This window comes from Saimiri boliviensis, chromosome 12, assembly GCF_048565385.1.
Source record: "Saimiri boliviensis isolate mSaiBol1 chromosome 12, mSaiBol1.pri, whole genome shotgun sequence".
Classification (NCBI taxonomy): Eukaryota; Metazoa; Chordata; class Mammalia; order Primates; family Cebidae; genus Saimiri; species Saimiri boliviensis.
The window spans coordinates 4,923,460-4,949,800 of NC_133460.1; the positions used below are offsets into that span (position 1 = coordinate 4,923,460).

At 38.6% G+C, this 26,341-nt stretch overlaps 1 protein-coding gene and 1 long non-coding RNA gene across 2 annotated transcripts in view; both read right to left on the minus strand.

Moving 5' to 3' along the window:
* RBFOX1 (RNA binding fox-1 homolog 1) overlaps positions 1 to 26,341 on the minus strand; it is a 2,539,409-nt gene that overhangs the window by 923,784 nt on the left and 1,589,284 nt on the right.
* The window catches only part of LOC141580526 (uncharacterized), an 84,012-nt gene that overhangs the window by 20,805 nt on the left and 36,866 nt on the right, over positions 1 to 26,341 (minus strand). Inside the window, exon 1 of the long non-coding RNA XR_012512679.1 lies at positions 1 to 26,341. This exon is cut by the window's right edge and continues 36,866 nt beyond it. This is a non-coding gene — a long non-coding RNA (uncharacterized LOC141580526).

A 26,341-nucleotide genomic window follows, 5' to 3' on the forward strand; every position in this document is an offset into this window, starting at 1 on the left:
CTGGCAAAAGAGGAGAGAACGACTCTCCATCCACTGCCTCCCACTCGATGGCCCTCCGTCAACAAATCGTACCATGTTCTGCCCCAGTGACCTGCGAGGACAGTGTCCTTACTCCTTAGAAAGTGAGCTGTTCAGATGAATAGTTCATTCTCATTATTGACACCCTAATGAAAGAATACATTGTGAGACCCGACATTAATCTGATCAATCTTCCAAACTTCCACAGTAGCCACATACAATATATCAAGTCCAATTTATAATTCTTTATTTGTAGCAGCAAGATTATTTAGGTACCTAGAGCTGTGGACCCTGTTGGTTCCATTGGAGGACGTGTGCCATCCAGTCAAATCTTCAACCAGCAAAGACTTATTACTGATCTGAAATATTGCACGGCTGGATGGGGCAGTAGGGATCCTATTAGAATTTAACTTCCATGAAGGAAGGGACCGGTCTCTTTTTTTTAAGTCTTATCAATGTGCAAGTCCTATACAGTTTAGCTTCATGTGTTGTAACATGCAACTGTTAGGAAATTCTGGGTTCTGACCAATATCTCAGATCTACAACAACGATAAAAGCTTACATTTCAGTAACGCTCTGCCGCTTACAGCATGGTTTTATATTGTAATCAGAGTTCTTCAATTACAAATTCTTAAAGTACAAACGTAGCCTGTGAACCTCCTTGTATAGCTATACAATGAATCCTCCCGCTTATGAATCTTATTCTCTCAGAAATAATAGATGCTGAGAATTACTCTTAAGTAAGAGAAGCCCGAAGTCTCTATCTGATAAAATACCTCCATATTTGTACAGGTAAAATTAGTAATGGTGAATGATTCTTTTGCTAGTCCCATGGGTTTAACAATCCCATTTCCTTGTCACTTAGCTGATTTTACCACCATAAATAATTTAAGAAGGCAAATTTTTGTTTTCCAAATAAAAAAAAATTAGAAATCTAGGTTATTCATAGATTGCACTGGGGAGCTAAAATTTCAGCACCCAGAAAAGCAGTAACAAATGTTTGTTTTTCAAAGGCCAGAACACCACTCTCACTTCCTCACTTCACTGGGAAGGAAGGGTGTCCTGATTGTGGCTGCAGATTGTTCTTTTCTGTAAGGCTGGAGGCAACACTTCTGTTACAGTTTTGTTTCCAACGACAAGAGAAACAAAGCCAGTTCTGGCACTCAGGCCCTCCTGAAAACTGAAGTTTGTACTTTCAGACAGAAAGTGAACAGCAATTTAATAGGCAGTGAGGGTCAAGTGAATATTCTCAGCTAATTTCTATCCCTTGGTGTACTTAAATGTCCAACTCATGACAATTTAAAAAAATCAAGCCATGGTCTAGCTCAGAGGTTGTATGTCTGCAGAGTAGGTAATGGGGAAATACACACACACACACACACACACACACACACCCATTCTGAGTCCAATGGAAATCAGTAAGTTCCTTTTCTTAATAGCAAATCAGCTAAAACACTTTTGGATTAAAAACGGAGAATGTAAATCTTGTTGTAGAAGAAGCCATCTTCCCTCTTCGGTAATTATTTAACCATAAGGGAACCCAAAATAACCTTTTTGCACAATCCCACAATCTCAGTTCCCTAAAAGAAAGGCAACTTAAGTTAGTTTATAAAATTCTTCATAGCCAAGTCTCCAAAAAAATCTTTTGCGTCAACCTACTTCAGTAGCTTGATACCATCTAACAATCAGATCCTTGTAACAGCAGGAAGCAATGGTTTTTGCTAAAATGAATCAAGAATATAAAACCAATCAAGTAACACAGACTTTTTTGAGATGGAGTCTCACTGTGTTGCCCAGGCTGGAGGGCAGTGACTCAGTCTCGGCTCACTGTAAGCTCCACCACTCAAATTCAAGCGATTCTCCTGCTTCAGCCTCCCGAGTAGCTGGGATTACAGGTGTGTGCCACCACCCCCAGTTATCTTGTTTATTTTAAGTAGAGACCGGATTTCACCATGTTGGTCAGGCTGGTCTGGAACTCCTGACCTCAGGTGATCTGCTGGCCTCTGCCTCCCAACGTGCTGAGATTACAGGTGTGAGCACCCAGCCATAACATGGACTTTCTAACATTAACTGCTAAAAGGTAAATGTCGAATAACATCCAAGCAATAAAATTCCCGCAGGAGCAGAACAGGACCCTGTGTGGCAAACCAGGTGTAACAGAGGCCTCCCTAACAATTGGTTCAGCACTGTGTGTGGTTAGGTGAAATATTAAAAGCTGAGGAAGCCAGTACCCTTCTACAAAGGCTAGGATGTAACAAAACCCCACCCAGAGTTGTGCCCAGGCCTTTCCTGGGCCTTAAATCGTGACAAGACAAGGAAAATATTCTTAACAGGACTCGTTTAGGATTTAAGAAGTTTTACTGGGGGTCTGAAGAAACTCCCCAGGTTTCCACAAACAAGTTTATTGGGGGTTTAAAAGAACTCCCCCAACTTCCGTGACAAGAGTAATCACCCCAGCATCTAGACCCATTTAGATTAAGTAAATTTACTGAGGCTCCAGAGGAATGTCTTCAGGACTTAGGTCTTAGTTATAAATGAGAAGAAGTTAATCACTTATGTCTTTAGATGAACGCACACTTACACGTAGACATAAAAGGAGACACTATCTAAGCTTTGCAAACTTTGTAATTTTGAGTTGGTCTGGTGATATTTTCCCGGTGTTCTCCTTAAAACTGGTTACAGAAATAAAAATTGTCTTCCTCCCGGGTTCATCTGCATCTCGTTACTGGGCCATGAGAAACAGCAGCAGGACCCTCAATTTGGTCCAGAAACATCTTTCCAGCTCAATTAGCTGGCTCCTGATCGACACCTGAGTCTCCCGGCCCTCTCTCCAACCTCCACCCCAATTACGGGTTTACTTGCGCTGAACCCTAAACTTCAAGGGCACCGACTTTTGTTTCCCAGTGACAAGCAGAATTTTACTGAGTCACTATAAACTGGCTCAATAATCTTTTTATTTGCTATTAGGCTACACATAAGTCTGTTTTGCTTATTTATCTTCAGCTGAGCAGTTCCCAAGGGAAAGGAGCTAGTACAAAGGTAGATGCAATTATACCTTAAATACAGAAGTCTGACCATGACCGATAAGCCTTATACGGTTCTCTCCCACATTTGGGTCCCATTTTTGTGTTCTAAAGGTCAAAATGACCATCACACTTCCTAGCATTTTAATTGCATGGTGAAAAACATAGGATATGTAACTTTACTTTTTGTTTCTATGTTCAGTTTCGATTTTAGCCACTCAAAGTGTGTTTCGGGACATGAGCGTCACGTGGAGCATATTAGAAATGCTTAATAGGCCAATCCCCAGATCTATTGAATGGGGAGCTGCACTTTTAACAAGTTCTCTGTGTGATTCCTATGCACGTTAAACTTTAAGAGGCAGGGCGTTAAATGATTCTCACTTTTTCATTGATCGAACAAACATTTACTCACTTCCCACACCACACCGTTGTCAGATACCCTTGAGAGATACTCGAACAGGGGCAAGACAGACAGCAAACTGTTTTCAAGATTTCCACTTGAAGAAGTGAAATAACTTCCAACTTCATGGAAAAATAACCAGAAGAAAATGAGAAATCCTTCCATTTCGCATGCTACTGATACAGAGTCGCTCACATGAGATTTTCATTTAAAAAGCTACTTTCTCATCTATTAGTTTCTGGAGACCCTTGCTTTGTACTTCATCTAAAAGATAAAGGGAGCCTTTTAAGGAAAAACTGAATGTCCATGGGCCTACCCCAGCTGTTATTTAGAAGGCAAAAATTATAAGGAGAGAAAGAGAAATAATTGGGTAGAATTAAAATATGGTGGTATCCTGAATTTACTCTTTAAGCATCCGCCAGGTGATTACTGTGCCTTCTAGAAGCTTGTTACTTAAAGTGTAGTGTGCATGGAGGGATCAGCTTTTGAATCACCTGGAAGTCTATTAGAAATGCAGTCACTCTGACCCCACCCCAGACTTAATGAATCAGAATTTGCATTTAACAAGATCCCGAGGCAAGGCCTATACACATTAAAGAGCGAGAAACACTATACTAGAGTAGGAAACCGCTTCCTTCACTTACTCTATAAAAACCAAAAATGGATAGCACTGATTTTTGGTAGAAATAGACAGCACTTTACTTCTGCTTGGCCCAGGACTGAGGTGCTTCCAGGAAGCTGGGTTTTAAACGCCGGGTGCTAAAACTGGCACAATCTTATGCAAACAGAGATGGTTATGAGGCAAGAAAACACCAAGACTTGTTTTCAGTTCCCTGTTAATCGAAACTGGAAGGGGCAGGGAAACTGGCCAAAACCAGCAGGACTAGGAATTACGATACATCTGCCTAAGACACTTCCACCAGCAACAGGACAGTTTACCAATCCATGGCAATGCCCAGCAGTTATCTTAGATGGTGTATTAGTCACGATTCTCCAGAAGGACAGAACTAATAGGATATGTGTATTTAATCTATATGAAAGGGACTTCGTAAAGGAGAATGGACTCACAGGCTAACAAGGCGAGGTCCCACGACACGCCATCTGCAAGCACAGGAGCAAGAAAGCCAGGAGAAACTCACTCGAGGTCCGGAAGCCTCAACAGCGAGGAAGCCGACAGTGCAGGCTTCAATCTGTGGCTAAAGGGCCAGGAACCTCCAGCAAACCACTGGTGGAAGTCCAGGAGTCCAAAGGCCAAAGAACCTGGAGAACGATGTGGAAGAGCAGGAAGCATCCAGCACAGGAGGAAGACGAAGGCTGGAAGACGCGGCAAGCCAGCTCATCCCACCTTCCTCCACGAGCTTCACGCTTGCTGTCCCGGCAGCGAATCGGATGGGGTCCACCCAGGTGGAGGGTGGGTCTTCCTCTCTGCATCCTCTCCCTCGGGTGTTAATCTCCTCTGGCAACAGCCTCACACACATACCCAGAAACAATAAACACTTCACCACTTCTCTAGGCATCCTTCAGTCAAGTTGACACCTAACATTCACCTGCATGAATGGTTCTAGGAACTCCCTGCCTTTTTTCCAGAAAGTTTGTGAATAACTCACCCCTAATTTATTGGGTTAGTGCAAAAGTCATTGCAGTTTTTAACCTTTTTCGTTTTGTTTTTGCTACAAACACTACCGTTACTTTTGCACCCACCTATCAGCATAGGAGTAGCTAGAAATACAGATAGCCAGCAATCCAGGAGGGCAGCTTACCTCTGAGGTAGCCCTGCTGTGTCTATGCAGCAGACATTTTTGCTGTACACTGTTTCCCTAATATGCTTGTTTGCTTGCTTTCTCTGTCAGCTTGCTTTTGAATCCTATCCTGAGCAAAGCCAAGAGTTCTTCCAAGCTGAGCCCCAGTTTTGGGAATCACCTGCAACAGCTAGTCACCCTACCCCACCTTCACACTCACATCTTAGATTATGAGCTTCCAACTATAGCTTCATTTTCTGCTCAATCTCCCTCCTGGATGGCCACAGAATAATCCCATTCTTCTTTTTCCTAAAAGACTCCCCTCCTACCCCAAGATGTAACAAGTAGCCATTTGAAGAGGAACTTGAAATATTAAAAATAAGAATTCATTTTTTTTTCTCTAAACCTCTACAGAAAAGAAGAGTCATCAGTTCAAGCTGCAGATTGAATTACAGTCCCCGAAGCAAACCAGGGAACACAATCTAATCACAGATGCTCAATAAACTCTGGTGCCACTAAATCTACTTTTACTCCATTTGTTCCACTTATCGTGGGTTATTTTCATTATCTTGGGTATATAAATATTTTAGTTCATATATACAATTTAATCAGTTAAAAGCGCAAAATTAAAGCCAGGAAAAGCACATTTGCTCTGGTCAGAGAAATGAAAGGCACTTGTCAACAAAGAACAGATATGTGTCTTTGAATGGAGACAGCTGTTACCTTGGTTAGCATGGCTGCCGTTAGAATTAGGGGTGTTAACCAGGCTTCCTATTTAAGCAACAGGGGTCTGGTTCAGAATTAGGCAATGTTTCAGCTGCCTGCCATTGCGAATTAAACAACACAGCAGCTCTCTGTCTCTCGCTATCTATTAAATAGGACCACCTGGTGATAGCCTCCACTTCTTTTGTCTCAGAATGGCTTCCACGTTTGCCCAAGTCCGTCAATTCTCAAAGTTTAACCTTTCCCAGAGTTTATCAAAAATGCAAGTTTCTAAGTACAACCTATACAGACTCAGGAACTGTGTAACAAGATCAAAGAACTCTTCTCTGGAACTAGCATCCCCCGTGATTCTTAGGCACCTCCAGTTTCTCTTAGCCACACTACCAGAGAACAGACTAGAAATGCGTTGCTTTGATTGATTCTGCTAATCACAAGGAGACTTATTTATTAAACACATGCTAGGTGCTGTTTAAGGGTGTGGCGTGTCTTTATAATTTTGCTAACATCTCTATGTGTTTGGTTTTGTCACTGTCAACTTCATCATTATCACCATCACCATCACCAGGATCATCATCTCCATTTCAAAGATAAGAAAATAGGGGCATAGAAAGTTTAAGTACCTTTCCAAAGATCTACCAACTCTCAGTTGATAGAAAAGGGGTAGAAACTCAAGTACTTCTAGAGCTTATGATTGCAGATATTATGTTACTTCTCACCAAATGACACTAAATTTTTAAACATCACAAAACAAGGCATAATGGACCCAAGAGCCAAGAGAACTTTAATGCATATAGCTGGAATGGTCTGATTTACTCATAAATCTCTAGGACTCTTCCAGAAGCAAAGACAAGGGTTCCAGTGTCCAAATGTGCTGTTGTTAACGCTGTTGCTGTTTTATTTCTCCTTTCATGAAAATTGAAAATGCTTCCTTTACTCCCATTGTAATATAACAGGGGCAGTAACTGAATGTTGCCAGAGGAACCTGAAATCAGGAGCAGTAGGCTTGTGCTGGGGAAAATGATAGACGTGTTTAACTGTTTACCTCCATTCTATTAGGCAACAAAGCCACTCTTGCTCACTCTCTTTTGACCACCTATTGATAATCTCCACTCCCAGCTTCATAATCATTTTTACCTTTGCCCACGTTCATTGCTCTGAAACTATAACTTTGTAGAGTTCTTTGAGATTTACCAGGATCCTAAGGATGGTGTTACGGATGAATAGCAATATCCATCACAGACATGGCCAACTTGGACAAATTCCTTGGCAAATATGGGTGGCTCAGACTCATTCTTGCTTCCAGGTGCTGCTGCTGCTGATGATGATGATGCCGCCAATCTGCAGCGTAGCAATACAGCAGAGCTTTCTACCTTTGAGACGATAGATGTGTTACACTGTTTATTGGCTTCACTAGAGCAACCCAGAGAGTGGAAACCTTTTAGACCAGCAGCCCAAATCTTGACATTTAGATTGCACATGGCATCTTATGTTTCCCCACTAAGGAATGCCCTGTTTCCTCTCTCTCCTAGTACTCAGTGATTTCCACCTTGAGATGTGGAAGAAAGAGGGTGGAGACATAGGTACATTTACTAAAGAACAAGGCAAGTGGTCATGATACAGTTTATTGTCTTCTCTCTATCATTCCCAAAATTTATCAATGAAACAATGTTGATATTTATGGCTAAGGGACACAGAAGTTGGAAGGCAGACGTAGGCACATCTTCATGGGGAATTTAGGATCATAAAGGTATGCTCAGGAGAGAAAGTTCATCCAAAAAGAATCCGTAGCCAACTGGTAATATTTGTACACGTTTAAGAATTACAAAATACAATTTTTAAAGAGAGAGAGAGAGGGAGAGAAAGCTCCTTTGTAGGCTGTCTGGGATAGATATGAATAAAGGTAGAAGTAAATAAATGAAAAATTAGGCAGTAAATTCATAGGTAACATCTATTCTGTTATCTACAGTGAATGAAAGAGTTATTTCTTGAAAGCGGAAAATGACCCAGAGGAAGAGTGACTGCTGATTTGGCTGTGGGGGGTAGGGTGATTTATCTGTTTTAAGCAACTGGGTTCAAATCTGCTACTTCTTGGTTTTGCTGAAAAATGACTATAGTGACTGATATGGTTTGGCTGTGTCCCCACTCACATGTTATCTTGAATCGTAACTCCCACAATTCCCACGAGTCATAGGAGGAACCCAGAGGGAGGTGATTGAATTACAGGGGGTCCCTCCTGCACTGTTCTCATCATTGTGAATGAGTCTCACGAGATACCATGGTTTTAAAAAGGGGAGTTTTCCCGCACGAGCTTTCTTCTCTTGTCTGCCATCAGGTGCGACAAGACTTTCACTTTCCGCCATTACTGGGAGGCCTCCCCAGCCACATGGCATTACAAGTCTAATAAACCTCTTTCTTTTCTAAACTGCCCAATATCAAGTATGCCTTTATTATCAGCATAAAATAGACTAATACAGTAACCATGACATTCAAAAATTTTGGTTTCCTAGAAAATAACACTCTCTTATCCCAAGGTGTCTCAATGTTTGGATTCACTGATGGGTAAACACAATAAAAACACAAGAACATAAAAAGGAACTAAGGGGAAGGATGGGGGTAATTTCGCGGAAAACTGACATACATGCATCATTTCTTGTTTTCTCATGAAAGTAAAAGAAGGCAGCAATGACTATCCTCAAGGATCATAATTTAATAAAGACTTGAGTAAAAAAAGGGAATTAATTTAACTCGAGGCCAAAACTCCCCATGCTGACTTTTTCTTATTTTGTTCTGGACTTGGATGAAATGGAATAGCACATCAGCAGCCAAGAAACCAGTGTTGGAAAAATCACGGAATGAGATGAGCTCTCTAGGCCCTTTCCATCAGGGTGACTGTGTACATTTAACAAATTTAGGTGGTTTGTGGACACAAGTGGGTAACCTAGAAGTCACAAATTATACCCGGCTTGGAATTAGCACTGTGAAATATCTGGTCCTTACTATGAATCAACAGAACTTGGCTTTCAGAGAAGGAAAGTAGATAAAATATAACCAGAAATGGAAACTCACTTTTTTTTTTTAAGTGACATATATCACATCAACTCTCAAGAGAAAACGTGCAGTATGAAGAAAAGAGAGTTAAGCTGACTGTCAGGAGATGTGAGTTTTAGCCCTCATTCTGTCTAAAACCTGGTGATTTATGGAAAATCCCTCAATAATTGAGGTCTCAGTTTGCTCATCTGTAAAATGAATGGGTTGATCTAGAGGCCTTCTCTCCATTTTTTTCATAGGGGTAAAAAAGTCCTTGACAATTACCTTGGAAAGTAGTGCCTGCATCAAATAAAAATCCGTGTACCATCTGCTACTGAAAGAAAAAATTAAACATGTTTCCCCACATCAACCACACATTCCTATGAAGTACACTAAATCCGGGTTGCTATTATGATTTACATTAAACATTCTGAGACGCACCCACTGGAACCGTTAAGTGATGGAGGGGATTTGGTTTCTCTCATCTGCTTTACATGCCTAGAGACTATTCCATGATTTATATGTAGGTCACTGAATGAAATGAGTGTTCCACTCAACAGCCTATGCAAATGACCATGCACCAATCACTTAAAATAATTAGAAACTTATAAAATGACCATATGTAGTCATTATGAATAATTACATTAAATCGCAAAGGAAATTCCTCTCCCATCCCTCCCCCTGCATCCTGAAGGGAATCTGAGCACCACAGAAGCAGCAGGTAATTAAACACCATTTTTTAAAAGGGGTGTAGTTAAGGAAAACAATTTCCTGTACTTTGAGAATGCCTCAAGTTTGTATCAGCCTGGTTTGAGTGCCTTCATGGTTTAAAAAAAAAAAAAAATCGCAAACAAGAAACAACACACGACACGGGGCAATGTGAAAAGCTTTGAGAGGACCTAAAAGTCCCATGCCTTTCCCAAATAATCCCGGGTCAACCTCTCCAGGTAGTGATGGGAAGAACGTAGGGAACAGTTTCCAGCCCAGGAGCAATGTAACAGCACACCTCATCCCATGCTTCCTAAACTTGTAGTTCAGTCCTTTCAAATGTTTTTGGGCAGTGCGCTGACTCATGTTTGGTTGAAATTCCCTAGCCTGCTTCATTACCTAACCAATAAACCAATCTGGTGGAGTTACTGAATCATAAACCGATTGCTGTATTACCACCCTCTTGATTTTATCTCGATATATGATCACTCCCCTGGACTATTCCTCAAGAGAGAGATGTTTCATAACCTTAAAAAAAAAAAACAAAAACAAACAAACAACAACAACAAAAACCAACTCATTCCCATCAGCTATACAAGACCTCTGCTTTCATATACCACCTCCTCCTAACCAAAGCAACCAACCAACCAAAATGCACACACCAACGTAAATCTAAAATAAATCATGGAAACTAATGTTTCTTGCTGTGTTATTTTAATTTAATGTACTCTAACAACAGGGTGAAAAGATAGCCAGTACACTGCTGTCATTTCCTACAGAGCAAGTTATAATACTTTGGCTCAAGATTTCTTTTTCGCTTGAGAGTAAAGCTTTCAGTTTGCTCTTCTGAAAGAACAAACAATTTCAAAACAGAGGGGAGGGCCAAGGGTTGAAATGTAGGCAGTCCAGTAACAAAGACCTAGAAATGTTTGGAAATGCCCAAAATGTCAACACACTCAGGAATACCAACAATGTCCACGGAGACACTGAGATAAAGGAACATTTCTTTCAGAGAATTCTGCATTAAGAATAGGTAAGAAAGTCTTACCCTCCTACAGGGAACCTACAGAGTCGAATCAATCTCAATGGAAGAAAATCGCATTTTGGGAAAAAAAGAAATTAAACTTCTCTCATCAAATTTCATTTTAAAAATTGTATGTAAAATCTACGCCTAACAGGGGGACCACATTTCTACTCCCATTGGTCCACTGAAATGTTCTTAAAATTAACGGTACCTTTTAAAAAATTATACTGTTTGATCAATAGGATCATGTTATCTGTTTTAAATTCTGGGGTTCCTAAAAAATAACACAAAAATCTGGTGACAGCAGCTGTATCATGAACTTTTTAAGATGTGGGGGATAACATCCAAGTGGCTAACAGATGCGCAGCATTCTCGGAATCAAATAGTCCCCAGTGTCTATGGATAGAGAAAATGGCACCTGCTGAGTGCAATAATTTGTTTAAAGTCGTACAACCAGCGCACGTAATAACTGGGAATGAAATAACTGCCTCTCTCCAAAATACCAACTCGACACCATTAGTGTTTCTCTTGCCGTCAACACACTTCAGTTTCTTTGTCTTAAAAATTATAGAATTGATATTAACAACCCCTAGGGCCCCTTAACATTGTAACATTCTGGAACATATCTCAAAGCTGAACCTCACCATACTGAAGATAGGGTCGTTTACCAATGGCTATAAATATCATCTGCTGTGTTTAAGTTCTGGTGAACCATGGTGATCTTTGCTTTGGAAATTAGGCAATGACATTCATCTTGCATGTCCATTTCATGACTTGCAATCTTTACAGCCTGAGATTTTCCTCAAGGACACTCTACCCACAAGCAGTGGCTATGCAGTAAGTTTTCACTAAAATCCTAACCTACTAAATTCAGGGAGGTTGTTTAATAGCTTCCCATAGGAAGTTTCATGACATCCACATTTCCATAAAGCAGTAGAACCATCTTCAGACTGGGTCCATCCAGGAGTGACTTTTCAGGGAATGAAACCACATGCCCCCCCCGTGCAGCAGAAAAAACAGCGAATGCCAGGAGGAACCTAGGAAGTTGGCCTAGGGACTCTGAGCTCTTAGAGCAGAGAGTTAGCTACAGAGTGACAACATCTCTCAAAAGTGGAATAATGCCATTTTAAGACTGTAAGGTCTGACAGCGCTGTGGAAGGCACAGTGACCCCAGTGACCCGTACCTACACCTCTGGAGGGCCTTCCAGAATTAGAAAACGTGAAGTAGCTAGAAGATTATGAAAAGCAGGAGAACTATCAAGCCCTTCCCGTGCCTAAGTAACCTGAGACATTCTTCTATTGTTTCTTATTCTGGCCTCAATTGACAAGGCCATTGGACTTTGTAACTGACGTTGGTCAACCTCCTGACGCCACACCCTATGACCCCCTCCCAGCTTGTAAACCTAAACCCCTCTCAGCTTGCAAAAATCCTCCCTAAACTGCAATGTTTGTAACTTTTCACTGCCCACCCCAAACCTAGGATAACAACTCTTATCCCACCGCCCTTCACTGACCCTCTTTTCAGACTCAACCCAATCACGCCCGCACCCGGATGAATAAACAGCCTTGTTGCTCACACAAAGCCTGTTTGGGGACAGTCTCATCATTCAGAGTGTGCATTTTAACAAAGACATAAGATGAAAATTGGCACATTGTATGACATCACAGAGGTATCCTTAGAAATCAGCAGAGCACCTGAGTCCAAAGCAGTCTATTTTGAGAAAAAGAATAATTACTATGAAATTAGTTATAAGGCAATTAGATGCATCACTAGCTTGTGTTGAACCTGAATGAAATACTCGGCAGATGGTGGGGAATTTAGGAAAGTGGTCATCCTATTCAAATCAGAACACGTATGATGCAGCAGACCTCATTGGCTTATTTATTCATTTATTTTATTTTATTATTGTTATTTTTTGAGACAGGGTTTCATTCTTGTTCTCCAGGGTGGAGCTCACTGGTGCAATCCCTCCTGCCTCAGCCTTCTGAGTAGCTAGGATTACATGCATGTGCCATCACTCCGGGCTAATTATGTATTTTTAGTAGAGATGGGGTTTCGCCACATTGGTCAGGCAGGTCTCGAACTCCTGACTTCAGGTGATCCTCCCACCTTGGACTCCCAAAGTGCTGGGATTACAGACATGAGCCACTGCGCCTGGCTCATTGGCTTATTTTTCACCAGTTATTTAGTAATGACAGACTGGCTATTAATATTAAAACTTTTCTCTATAGTATCCAATTATGATTATGTATGTTAAGTTTTCAGTAGAATATATAGTTCTATTTCAGTAGACTTGGATTAAGTTGTATTATGGAGGAAGACTAAGGCCTATACAACTCCAGGTCTTGGGGATTAAGCCAGCAGAAGCTCCATGCTCACTGATAGCTTGGTTTAGAGCAATCAATGGAAGGCTATTATCATCAATCACTCAGGGATGCAATCTCTTTCATCTTCTTATAAAGCATCTTCAACACCTAGCCTCCAAGGTCACAGTGGATGGAGAATAGAGACTGTGAAGGGTCACACAGGTCATTTATTGCTAAATCTAGAAGTGGCATATATTAATATAATTTACACCCACTTTCTATTGCCCAGAATACAATCAGATAACTTCGACTTAACCATAGGGAGACTCCAATTCACAGTTTACCTGGAGAAAAATAAATAGTTTTGGAAAACACGTGTCATTGTTACTACTTCAGATGTTAATCTTTTTGCTGTTGGTGCATAAAATTTTAAGTTGAAAGAACTTCTTTATGTGCCATTATTGATGAATATCCAAACACGGTAGGGCCAACCTGCCTTTTGCTCTTAAGACTATGCTGCCTAGAATGAGCGGATCAGTTTGGGAACTGCACAGAGCGTGTTGACTCCTTTATCCAGCTTAATTCTGTGCCAGTGTGCTACCTATGACCTTGACTACACAACTCTGATAAATGTCGCATCAACGTTTCTTGCAGAGCACTCAATTAAGGCAGAAAATCATTGCATCTTGGTGAAGGTACATTCTACGAGGGATGCTTTCTTTTCATGTATTCAAAATTCAAAGCAACCAATACATGTCTGACATCCCAACCTGAGCCCCAAAGCAGGAGGTTTTTAGTGTGATAGGTGACCTGTGCGGGGGAGCAAATGGTCATCTCACTTTCCGATAAGGTCCCTAAGAGTCAATAAGCCTTTTTTTAAGGAAGAAACCTGCTGCCTAAGCAATTCTCTTCTTTCGTGTCTGAAATACGCTATCCTCAAATCAATTCCCTACCCTTTTAGTCAATTGCGACCATGACCCTCGACGTGACCTCACGTCCACTTCCATTGGGTGGAGTTTCTTTAAGTGTCTCATTTCCAAGTGTTTAAGGAAAGAGCTAGATGAGAGTACCACAGTGCAAGGGTCTCCACTCAGGGAAAACAGACCTTTTCTGGCCTACTTGACTTCTAAATGGGCACAGAGCACCACCCCTTCTCCCCGTCCCCTTCGCAAGGATCAGGGGAACCAGCTTTAGTCCTTATTATTATTTTTTTGGAGAGGCTTTTTGGCTTACCATTTCCTTTTGAGGATCTCTGAGCTCTTTCTGAAATGTTCATGGCTACAGTCTTTTGAGAGGCTACAGAGTTCTTCGTTGTTACTTTCTTGCTTTTAACCCATAAAAATGCTTCTTCCACTTGACCTACATCCTAAAAAATGATGTGCCTGCCCAAAGATAGGAGGAGAATAATGCTGTCTAGGACAACAGGGGATCTCGTCATTGTGGGGGCGCATTGTGGACCTTTGTAATGCGGGAGGAATTATAACTAGTGGTTAAGAGATCTCAGAGCCAAAAAATTCTGACTTCTGGCCAGGCTCCTACTTGTGAGGGTCCAGTTCTGACCATCTTCTGACACAATGCTCCCCAAAGAATAAGGAGTCCATAGGACCATGGGAATGCTCATCTGGCCCCCAAACTCCATTTCATTTAGGGGTACCCAAAGTCACAGAGACTTTTGCCAAAGTGACTAAGCCCACTCCAGACCCTGCATGGGCTTCTGCCCCAGGTACATCTTCCCCAGTGCAGACACCACCCATTGTGCGTGTCCCTACATTTGAGATGGGGTGTTTAAAAAAGAACTACTTGGAAGGGTCGCTAGCTGGGAAGTGCCAGCTGGGAAGTCACCGCTGTGTACACAAGGTTTCTCACTCACAGGGCCATTTGTTGCAAACGCTAAGGGGAGCCTGAGCAGCAGCATAAGTTTTAGAGCGTCATGGACTGAGTCTAATTCCAGCTTTCTCACTTACTAGCTGTGTATTCTCAAGTAAGGTGTCATCGTCTTATCATTGTTTCCTGAATTTGCTTTGGTATCCTCATCTGGAAAATGATGATAACAGTAGTGGGAATGGTATTTCATATTCATATGATATTAAACTGGACAGTAGCTTTAATATGCTCACGTGGAACATGGCACATGAAACATGGAAATACACATTAGATAAGTGTTTCTGACGGTTATTGTGCAGTTGGAAACAAATGAAAAATAGCATATTTAATGGAAAACTTGTCCACATATGTTGATGTTTTTAATTTACGTGGCAAGAGGAAATACTGCTGAGCTTTGGTGAAGTTAGGATGGAAAGGTGCTACCCGGATGCAAATGGCTTTTATTGCCAACTGTCTAGTCTAGAGTCTTGCTAAGGATCACTGCAGTTTTGCCCAGTCTAGAAACACTGACCTCTCCTTGGCAAGAATCACTCCACTCCCTCAAAACTTTGTATCCAGAACAACTGGAAAATTTGCTGAACCACAGAGATGATGAGAGAAACGAGATGGTTATGGCCCACTGTCCATGGTGTTGAGAATAACTGTCACTCTACATCAACTCTTATGGGAGTTAGTAAGGGACAGGGAGGTTTCCTCAAATTCTCTCCTTTGTCATTTTTTTTTCCTCCAGAGCAGCCCAGATATGGTAGATCTCTTTGTTCAGGAATGAAATATACCATATTTAATAATGAATATCTTTGGAAGAAACCACGACCACTTTCTAAAGTCACATCATGTTAAGAGTAATCTATTCTATGTGAAATGCCTGTATTTATTTCACTCAGAAGTGTAACAAATCAATGTCAATAGCAACCATGAGTTTATCCAAGGAAGAAAGATTCCCTATCTGAACACTTAAAACACACTGCTTGTGCTATTTTTCAAGCAACTTAGAAGAGTGCTTCATGACAATAACTCCAGCCCAGCTTCGCTTAGCTCTTGGGCAATTCTTTCAACTTCCACCTGCTTTCCTTAAAAAAATAAAATATACGAGGTGGAACATGATGGCCAAATAGAAAATTCCAGGGATTTACTTCCTCACAACCCCCAATTTCAGGAACACCAAATTGAATAACACACAATAAAGCACCTTTATCATAAAAAAAAAAAAAAAATCAGACATTAACAGATGCCCTCATGCAAGAAGAAAACATGACCTCACCAAATGGACTAAATAAAGCATCAGTGACCAATCCTAGAGATATAGAGATAAGTGTTCTCTCAAATAGGGAATTGAATATGGTTATTATGAGGAAGCTGAATGAACTTCAAAATAACATAGAGGAGGAATTCACAGGCCTATCAGATAAATAAGCCAAGAAGTTATAGTAGTAATAAAAAAAATCAAATAGAAACTGTGGAGTTGAAAAATTCAATCAATAACTGAAAAATGCATCAGAGTGTCTCAACAGGAAAATTGGTCAAGTAGAAGAAAGAACCAGTGAGCTCAAAGAGAGGCTATTTGAAAATACAGTCAGTAGACAATAAAAGAGTTTAAAAAGAACAAAATATGCCTGTAATATCTAGAAAGTAGCCTCAAAATAGCAAATCTGAGAGTCATTGGCCTTGAAGCAGAAGTAGAGAAAGAAACTGAGATAGAAAGTTCATTCAAAAAAAAAAAAAAAAGATAACTTTTCAAATCTAGTGAAAGATGTGAATATTCACACATTAAAGTCAAACAACACCAAGCAGATTCAACCCAGAGATATATAAGAATCAAAGTCTCAAAGGTTAAGGACAAAGAGGATCTTAAAAGTACTAAGAGAAAATAAGCAAAGAACATATAAAGGAGTCCAAATGTTTGGCAGCAGACTTCTCAGCAGAAACCTTATAGGCCATGAGGGAATGGGATGACATAGTTAAAGTGCTGAAGGAACAGCTTTCGAAGCTAGAATATTGTGTCCAGCATGGTTACCCTTCAAACATGCAGAAGGAAAGACTTTCTCAGACAAACAAAAGCTGACATAATTTATCAACACCAGATCTGTCTCATAAGAAATGCTGAAGGGAGTTCTTCAACCTGAAAGACAGGGGTACGAATGTACAGCAAGAAATTACCTGAAGATCTAAAGCTTAATTTTACTCACTAAAGGTAAAAGTAAGTACACAAATACAGAATATTCTAACACTGTAATTGTCTGTAAACCCCTCATATCTTTAGCATGAAAATTAAAAGACAAGCCTTTCAAATATAATAATAACTACAAATATTTGTTGAAAGCTAGACAATAAAAAAGATATAAATAGAGATAACAAAAAGTCAAAGATTGGGGGAGATAAAGTATTGAGATTTTTAGTTTTCTCCTTTTTGATTTTTTTTTCTTTGTGATCAGATTTAAGCTTTAATCAATTTCAAATAACTGGTTACAATTTTTTTCTTTGAATGCCTCATGGTAACTACAAAGCAAAAGCCTTTAACAGAGACAAAAAGGAATTAAACGACAGAAATTAAAACACTACCAGAAAATCACTTATATATAAGGAAGATAAGAAGGAAAGAAAAGGAAGAGAAAACTAAGAAAACAACAAAAAAACCAACTAACTAAATAGTGGTAGTAAGTCCTTATCTATCAGTAATAATAATGAGTGTAAGTGGACTTGATTCTCCAAATAAAAGACAGAGTGGCTGAATAAATTAAAAAAAAAAAAAAGACCCAACTATATGCTGCCTATAAGAAATTTCACTTTTACCTATGAAAACACAGAATGAAAATGAAAGAACAGAAAAAGCCATGCCACACAAATGAAAACCAAAAGAGAGTACAAATGGCTGCACTTATACCAGATAAAATACATTTCAAGACAAAATCTGTAAAAAGAGACAAAGGAGATGACTGTATAATGATAAAGAAGTCAATTCAGCAAGAGGATATAACAATTGTAAATATATATACACCCAATGCTGAATCACCCAGATATATACAGCAAATATTATTAGCGCTAAAGAGAGAAATAGGCTCCAGTAAAATGATAGTTGGGAATAATAAGTTAACGTACTACTTTCACCATTGGACAGAAAATCTAGATAGGAAATTAGCAAAGACACATCTGACTTAATCTACACTACAGACCAAATGAATCAATACACATTCATAAAACATTTCATCCAACTGCTGAATAATATACAATCTTCTCATTGGCACATAGAATATTCTCCAGGGTAGACCATATGTTAGGCCATAAAACAAGTCTCAGAAAATCAGAAAAGTCCGAAACATAGCAAGTATCTTTTCAGGCCATACTTGAATGAAACCAGAAATCAATAAGCATTTATTGGATATATAGATTCCAGGACATTAAAAAAAAAACCTACCAGGATTAAACCATGGAAAAATAGAAAAGATGAAGAGATCAGTAAGATGAACTTTGGAAACTATATAAATACATGGAAATTAAATAACATGCTCCTGAACAACTACTGAATGAATTAAGTCATTTAAGAAGGAAATTTAAAAATTCTTAAAGCAAATAAAAGTGGAAACACAACATACTGAAACCTATGGGATACAGTAAAAGCAGTACTAAGAAGGTAGTTTATAGCAATAAATGCCTACATTAAAAAAGTAAAAAGACCACTTTGGGATGCCAAGGTGGGCAGGTTACAATATCAAGAAATCAAGATCATCCTGGTCAAAATGGTGAAACACCATCTCTACTAAAAATACAAAAATTAACTGGGCATGGTGGCACACACCTGTAGTCCCAGCTACCCAGGAGGCTGAGGCAAAAGAATCACTTGAATCCAGGAGGTAGAGATTGCAGTGAGCTGAAATCACCTCACTGTACTCCAGCCTGCTGACAGAGCGAGACTCGATCTCAAAGGGTGGAAAAAAGTAAAGACTTCAAACAACCTAAAAATGCATGTTAAAGAACTAGAAAAGAGCAAGCTAAACCCAAAGTTAATCCAAGAAAAGAAACACTAAAGAACAGAGCAGAAATAAATGAAATCGTGACAATAAACTACAAAACAAAACTTGTTTTGGAAAATATAAACAAAATCAACAAACCTTTAGCCAGACAAAGGAAAAAGAGAGAATGCCCAAATAAATGAAATCAGAGATAAGAAAATATTAAAACGGATACCACGGAAATTCAAAGGTAAATTTGAGAGTATTTTTAGCAACTATATGCCAACAAATTAGAAAACCTGGAAGAAATGGATAAGTTCCTGGACATAAAAAACCTACCAAGATTGACCCATGAACAACCAGAAAAAAATGAAGATATCAATAATAAACAATGCTATAGAAGAAGTAATAAAATGACTCCCACTAGAGAAAAATCCCAGGACTTTATGGTTTCACTGTTGAATTCTACCAAATATTTAAGGAAGAATTAATACCAATTCTATTTAAACTATTTTCAAAAATCATGGAATAGATAGTACTTCTGAACTCATTTTACAGGATCAGAACTGCCCTAATACCAAAACTAGACTGCTACAGAAGAAAAAAAGAAAACTGCAGACTAATATCTGATGAACATGAATGCAAACAACCTCAACAACATACCACTGAATCAAACTGAACATATTAAAAAGATCATTCATCATGATCAAATGGGATTCATTCCTGGTATAAAAGGATGATTCAACACATACAAATTAAGAAATGTGATAGGCCGGGCGCGGTGGCTCAAGCCTGTAATCCCAGCACTTTGGGAGGCCGAGGTGGGTGGATCACGAGGTCGAGAGATCGAGACCACCCTGGTCAACATGGTGAAACCCCGTCTCTACTAAAAATACAAAAAATTAGCTGGGCATGGTGGCACATGCCTGTAATCCCAGCTACTCAGGAGGCTGAGGCAGGAGAATTGCCTGAACCCAGGAGACGGAGGTTGCGGTGAGCCGAGATCGCGCCATTGCACTCCAGCCTGGGTAACAAGAGCGAAACTCCATCTCAAAAAAAAAAAAAAAAAAAAAAGAAATGTGATATATCACATCAGCATAATGAAAACCAAAAACCATATAATCATTTCAGTCAATGTCAAAAAATGCATTTGATAAAATTCAATATTCTTCTGTGATTAAAAGCTCTCAACTGAGTATAGAAGAAACATACTTCAACATGGTAAGGGCCTTATATAACAAGCTTACAGCTACTATTATATTGAATGGGGGAAAAACTGAAAACCGTTCCTTTAAAATGTGAAACAAGATAAGGATATCCACTTTCATCACTGTTATTCAACAGAGTACCGAAAGTCCTAGCCAGAGCAATTAGACAAAAGAAAGGGCAACCAAATTAACAATGGATAAGTCAAATTATCCTTATTTGCATATAATATAATATTATATTTAGAAAACCTAAAGAAATCAAAACATTATTAGACTGATAAATTTAGTGAAATTGCATGATACACAATCAACATACAAAAAGCAGTAGCATTTCTATATGACAACAGCAAATGATGTGAAAAAGAAAGCAAGAAAGCAATCCCATTTACAACAGCTACAAAAAAAATTACTGAGGAATAAATTTAACCAAAAATAAAAAATCTCTACAATGAAAACTATAAAACCTGATTAAAGAAATTGAAAAGGACAGAAAAAGTGAAGACACCCCATGTTCGTGGATTGGAAGAATCAATATTGTCAAAACACCCATATTATCCAAAGCTATCTACAGATTCTGGGCAATCCCTTTGAAAATACCAGCGATGTTCTTCAAAAAAAAAAAAAGAAAAAAAATCTTAAAATTTATATGGATCGACAAAAGACCCAGAATAGCCAAAGAAATTCTGAGCAAAAAGTACAAAGCTGGAGGCATTACCTTATCTGACTCCAAATTATACTACAAAGCGATAGTAACCAAAACAGCATGGTACTAGCATAAAAACAGACGTACAGACCAATACAACAGAATGGAGAGCCCAGAAATAAATACATGCATTTGCAGTCAACTTATTTTCAACAAAGGAACCAAGAAGTTACATTGCAAAAAGTATAGTCTCTTCATCAACAGTGCTGAAAAAACTAGATATTCACATGCACAGGAATGAAACTAGGTCTCTATCTCTCACCATCTACAAAAATCAAATCAAAGTGGATTAAACGATTCAAAATAAGACCTGGACTAGTGAAGCTAGTCATTCTTCAAATGAAAGAAAACCCTTGAGAAATGCTTTTAGACATGGGTGTGGGTAAATGTTTTTTGAGTAAGCCATCAAATGCCAAGGTAACCAAAGCAAAAAGGATAAATGGGATCACATCAAGATAAAAGGTGTCTGCACAGCAAAGGAAACCAGAAACAAGTGAAGAGACAACCTACAGAATGGAAGAAAATATTTGCAAACCACCCAACACAAAAGAATAACTGCCAGAACATGTAAGAAGTTCAAACAGCTTGTTCCAAAAAATAAAAACCCATATAATCCAAGTAAAAATAAACGAATATCTCAATAGACATTTCTCAAGAAGAGATAAAAATGACCAAGAGGTATGTGAAAAAAAAAATGCTCAACATCACTAATCATTAGAAAAATGCAAATAAAAGTTTTAATGAAGCCGGGTGCGGTGGCTTATGCCTGTAATCTCAGCACTTTGGGAGGCTGAGGCGGGTGGATCACGAGGTCGAGAGATCGAGACCATCCTGATCAACATGGTGAAACCCCGTCTCTACTAAAAATACAAAAAATTAGCTGGGCATGGTGGCACGTGCCTGTGATCCCAGCTACTCAGGAGGCTGAGGCAGGAGAATTGCCTGAACCCAGGAGGTGGAGGTTGCGGTGAGCCGAGATTGTGCCATTGCACTCCAGCCTGGGTAACAAGAGCGAAACTCCGTCTCAAAAAAAAAAACAAAAAAAAAAAAATTTAATGAAATTTCTCACCCCAGTTTAAATGGCTCTCTCAAAAAGACAGATGCCATATATATGTGTGTATGTGTATATATATACACACACATACACACACATATATATGATATATATACATATATATGAGATATATATATATATGAGATATAGATACATGAAATAGATATGGAATATATACTAAAATAACAAACAACTAACAAATAGAAAAACAAAAAGACAAAAATATATATATAGAAATCAATAAACAGGCAATAATGAATGGTGGTAAGGATATGGAGAATGGGGAATGCTTGTATACTGTTGGTGAGAATTTGAGTTAGTACAGCCACTCTGGACAATAGTATGGAGGTTCTTCAAAAACCTAAAACTAACGTATGATTTAGCCATCTCATTGTTGGGTATATATTCAAATGAAAGAAAGTTAGCATATAGAAGAAATATCTGCATTGCCATGTTTACTATAGTACTCTTCACAAGAGCCAAGTTATGGAATTGACCTAAGTGACATCAATGTGTGAAATGAATGAAAAAATGTGGCACATACATACAACGAAATATTATTCAACCACAAAAAAAAAAACATGAAATTTTGTCATTTAACACAGATGGATGGAACTGGAGGACATGATGTCAAGTTAAATAAGCAAGGCACAGAAAGACAAACATTGCAAGTTCTCATTCATATGCCAGAGCCAAAATAAATTGATCTCATAGAGATAGAAAGTAGAATAATGGTTACCAAATACTAGGAAGGGTAACTGAGAGCAAGGGGGAGTTAAAAGTCGGCGAATTTATGGGTACAAAAATACAGTTAGATAAAAGAAATAAGATCTAGTCTTCAATAGCAAAATAGGGCAACTATAGTTAACAATAATGTATTGTATATTTCAAATAACTAGAGTAATAGATTTACAATGTTTGCAACACAACAAAACCATAAATGTTTAAAGTTATGGCTAGTCCAATTACCTTGATTTGATCATTATACACTTTTGTAAAAATTTCCCCATAAACAATTAGCTGGGCATGGTGGCGCGTGCCTGTAATCCCAGCTACTCAGGAGGCTGAGGCAGGAGAATTGCCTGAACCCAGGAGGCGGAGGTTGTGGTGAGCCGAGATCGCGCCATTGCACTCCAGCCTGGGTAACAAGAGTGAAACTCCGTCTCAAAAAAAAAAAAAAAATTTCCCCATAAACATGTACAACTCTGACATAACCATAAAAATTAAAATAAATAAAAAACTAGAGTGGGGTGTGTGTGTGTGTTCAATTAATATTCAATTGTTTTGATAGACTTTTTTGGGTCAATCAATAATTTTTAAGGCAAATTTATTATGTGCAGTAAGCAAGAAAAATAATTCACAATCATATTTTTCAAAAAGAGTCTCAGACAATCCAGTTTCTTTAATATAAAAAGTCTAAGAAAAAAGAGAGTAAAATATAAATGTGGAAAGTTCTCTACTCTTTATAGACTAAAGAACTCTAGCCATATTAACTAAATGCATTCTATAGTTCTCATTTGGAGTTCAGGTCAAGTTAACTTTATAAATAGGTAAGATAATTGGGAGAACACTGATCAGATATTAATCATCTTAGGGAATCAAAGTTAATGTTGAAGGATTGGGTGTGATTATATTTAGAGATACACACTGAAACATTTATGAATAAGATGTGTGATGTCTGGCATTGGCTTTACAACAATTCAGGAATGTGGAGAAAATAAGTGGGGATATAGATTAAACATGATTGGCTATCAGTTGTTAATCATTGAATCTGGGAATGGGTACATGAGGATTCGTTCTACTATGCTCTACTTTCGCTTATGTTTGTTATTTTGTGTAATGAAAACACTGAAAAACATTCTTCAGATAAAAGTAATGTTTTAATTTACGGAAGAAAATGACCAGAGACTGAATTGTTTTAATCCATTGTGTGATCTTTGGAATTCAATTCTCATGAAACCATCACTGTGTAATCACATTGTGAATCCAGAAAATGTTTTCTCAATAGTGCATCCTACATTCAATCTATTTGTTATTCCACTTACGTCGAAATGACAAGATTTATCCCATACCTTATGAGTTCACACATGGAGCACAAATGTATATTTATATGAGTTTTAAACTGATATTTATTCTGCTGCTCACATTCAGATATTACCACCTGCACTGAAATTGGAATTTTGGAAAGCTCAGAAAAAGTCATTTCAATATGGATGGAAGTCAGCTTTGGGCAGCTCTGACACCTCCAAGGAATACTCTTAGTGCAAAAAGTGAAAATGAAACTGGAAAGCTTGACGACGAGGTGCAAAATACAAACCTCCCCTTGTGTTTTCTCATCATATTCAACTTCCTGGTTAAAAATTTATCAAACCCACCAGTTATGAATATCAAGCTCCATCAGAATGCATGAGATTAAAACATCAAGGTCTACAGATTTAAGAAATTGTCAGGCCAAGAAACTGGATTTTTAAAACACTGAATAATGTGTGAAATTTCCAATATTCTGTTCTCTTTTTTCCCCCCTAATCTGATAGGAATTGCAAACAGACCTGCCAGGTCTAAAGTTCCCTCAGGGAAATGCATTACAAAATAAAATACAGAAGCCTTCCTAATAAAATCATTAAAAAATAAGTCGAGTTTACATGCAGCTGAAAACTGATACCTAGTGGGTTTTTGTTGCTTTCTTTGTCCCTATACCATCCCCCAAGTTCCTGCCTCAGTTCTCTTTCTCAGGGACACACAAATATAGTTAACTTAAACACCATCTACTAGATACAGGAGGAAAATACCTTGCTAACGCACAGTAGTGCTAATCAATTTCTCTCTTACAAAACTAAAAAAGCAATGGCAGATAATGTGATAGAATATTCTTTTCTTGCACGTAATTACCTGCAGTACCAGCTGATATCATTTTTCTACAGGAAAGAAAATATCCTGGAAATATCTGGAAAATATCTAGCACATCACCTAGAAGACTATTTCCAAGTCTAGCATTTTACTAAATTGAGTATACAGCATGCTTAACACAGAATCCCTGCCCTCAGGTAGCTTTCAGATTAATGTGCATTCAATTACAGAAGGCTATTAGTTTCTTCACTTTAATTACAACTGCATCAAAATCACATAACTTTCAACCTCTCAGGTAATTTATGAACAATACAAAGCCAGGTGTACATTTCCCATTAAAAATTAATATTTGCTGTAATTAAAATCTGCCATATGCCATGCTCATTTCACAATGCTAGAAAGAAAAAATAAAAGGCAAGGCATTTCTGTTCCCAGGTGGTAACTTGTTACAGTATCAGATTTAACCTCCAATTTGATTGCATCAGTGCAGAAAGGTTTAGTACCTAGTGTGGCTCAATCACACCAAAGCACTGTGTCCTGGTAGGCACTGGGGAGTTTATAATGTTGTTGCCTGTATAATAATACAGGTATGCAGAGATGGCATACTGATTTGACAGGGATAGAAAAAGTCTCCCCACCCAGAGAGGCTCTGAATGTCCAAATCACTCGGTGAACAGTGTCAACTCTGGATGAGATCTGATTAAGTGCTGTAATTCTAATGGAGGTTCCTCTTCTATGTGTTTTAATTGTATGCATTTTTAAAAACTGCACCATATTGCTTCTCCTTTGTGTATTCTTTCTTGTACTTCTTGTTCTTCCTCTCTCCCTTTCTTTATGTCATCGATACTCATGTTTAAAAACATATGATCCGAGAAAGTGAAGTGTTGATTTCTTCTTAATAACCTGGGAAAGCAATCTGTGGCTGTGATCAGACTTGGAATCGGTATGCCTGTGATCACCATCTCTGGTTAGTCATTTCTCTGTCACCCACAACTTGGAAAGAGGCACTCACAACCGTGCACCAGCCAAGCGAGGATCCTGCGAGCTTTGCAAATGGCTTTCAGCAATAACGGATTTTTATAAGACGCACGGATTTAGATTCAGAGACTGACCGTCGTTCATGCATTTGTTCACATGCTTGCTCCTTCCTCTCACTGTCACCTGTGTGCTGGTTCACAGCTTTGAGAGCCACCAAAATGATTACATTAGGCACCGATTGCACAAACTACAAGGGATGTTTGACTGAGGCTCCCGAATTTACTTCCTCTGTAATGGGACAGAGAGAGGGAGAAAGTTGTCTGGATTATGGAGATAATTATCAAAACTCTCCATCTTTTTCCTTTTAATTTTAATTCAAGGAGATGGCCTGACCTAACTGGCTCCATGATATAATTAGTCTCATCTGATTTACTTAATTAGTTTTTAATCTTGTCACTTTTTTTTTTTTTATTTTTAGAATTGGGCAAGATAAGATTTTAAAATCCCTTTTTGATGCCTTTCTAATCCCAACCTGAGAGGTCTTAACAGTTGGGCGTGTATCTTTTTAGGTGTTTTGTCTACATGTTTAAGTATGTTTTATAACATGAACACAGATTATTAATAAAGATATATATTCATTCTTTTTAAAGAAGAAATGAGATAAGGGCCTCCAGAGATATACTGACCAATATGGAAGCCACTACTCAATGTGGCTATTTAATATTATATTAACTAAAATTATTTTAAAAGC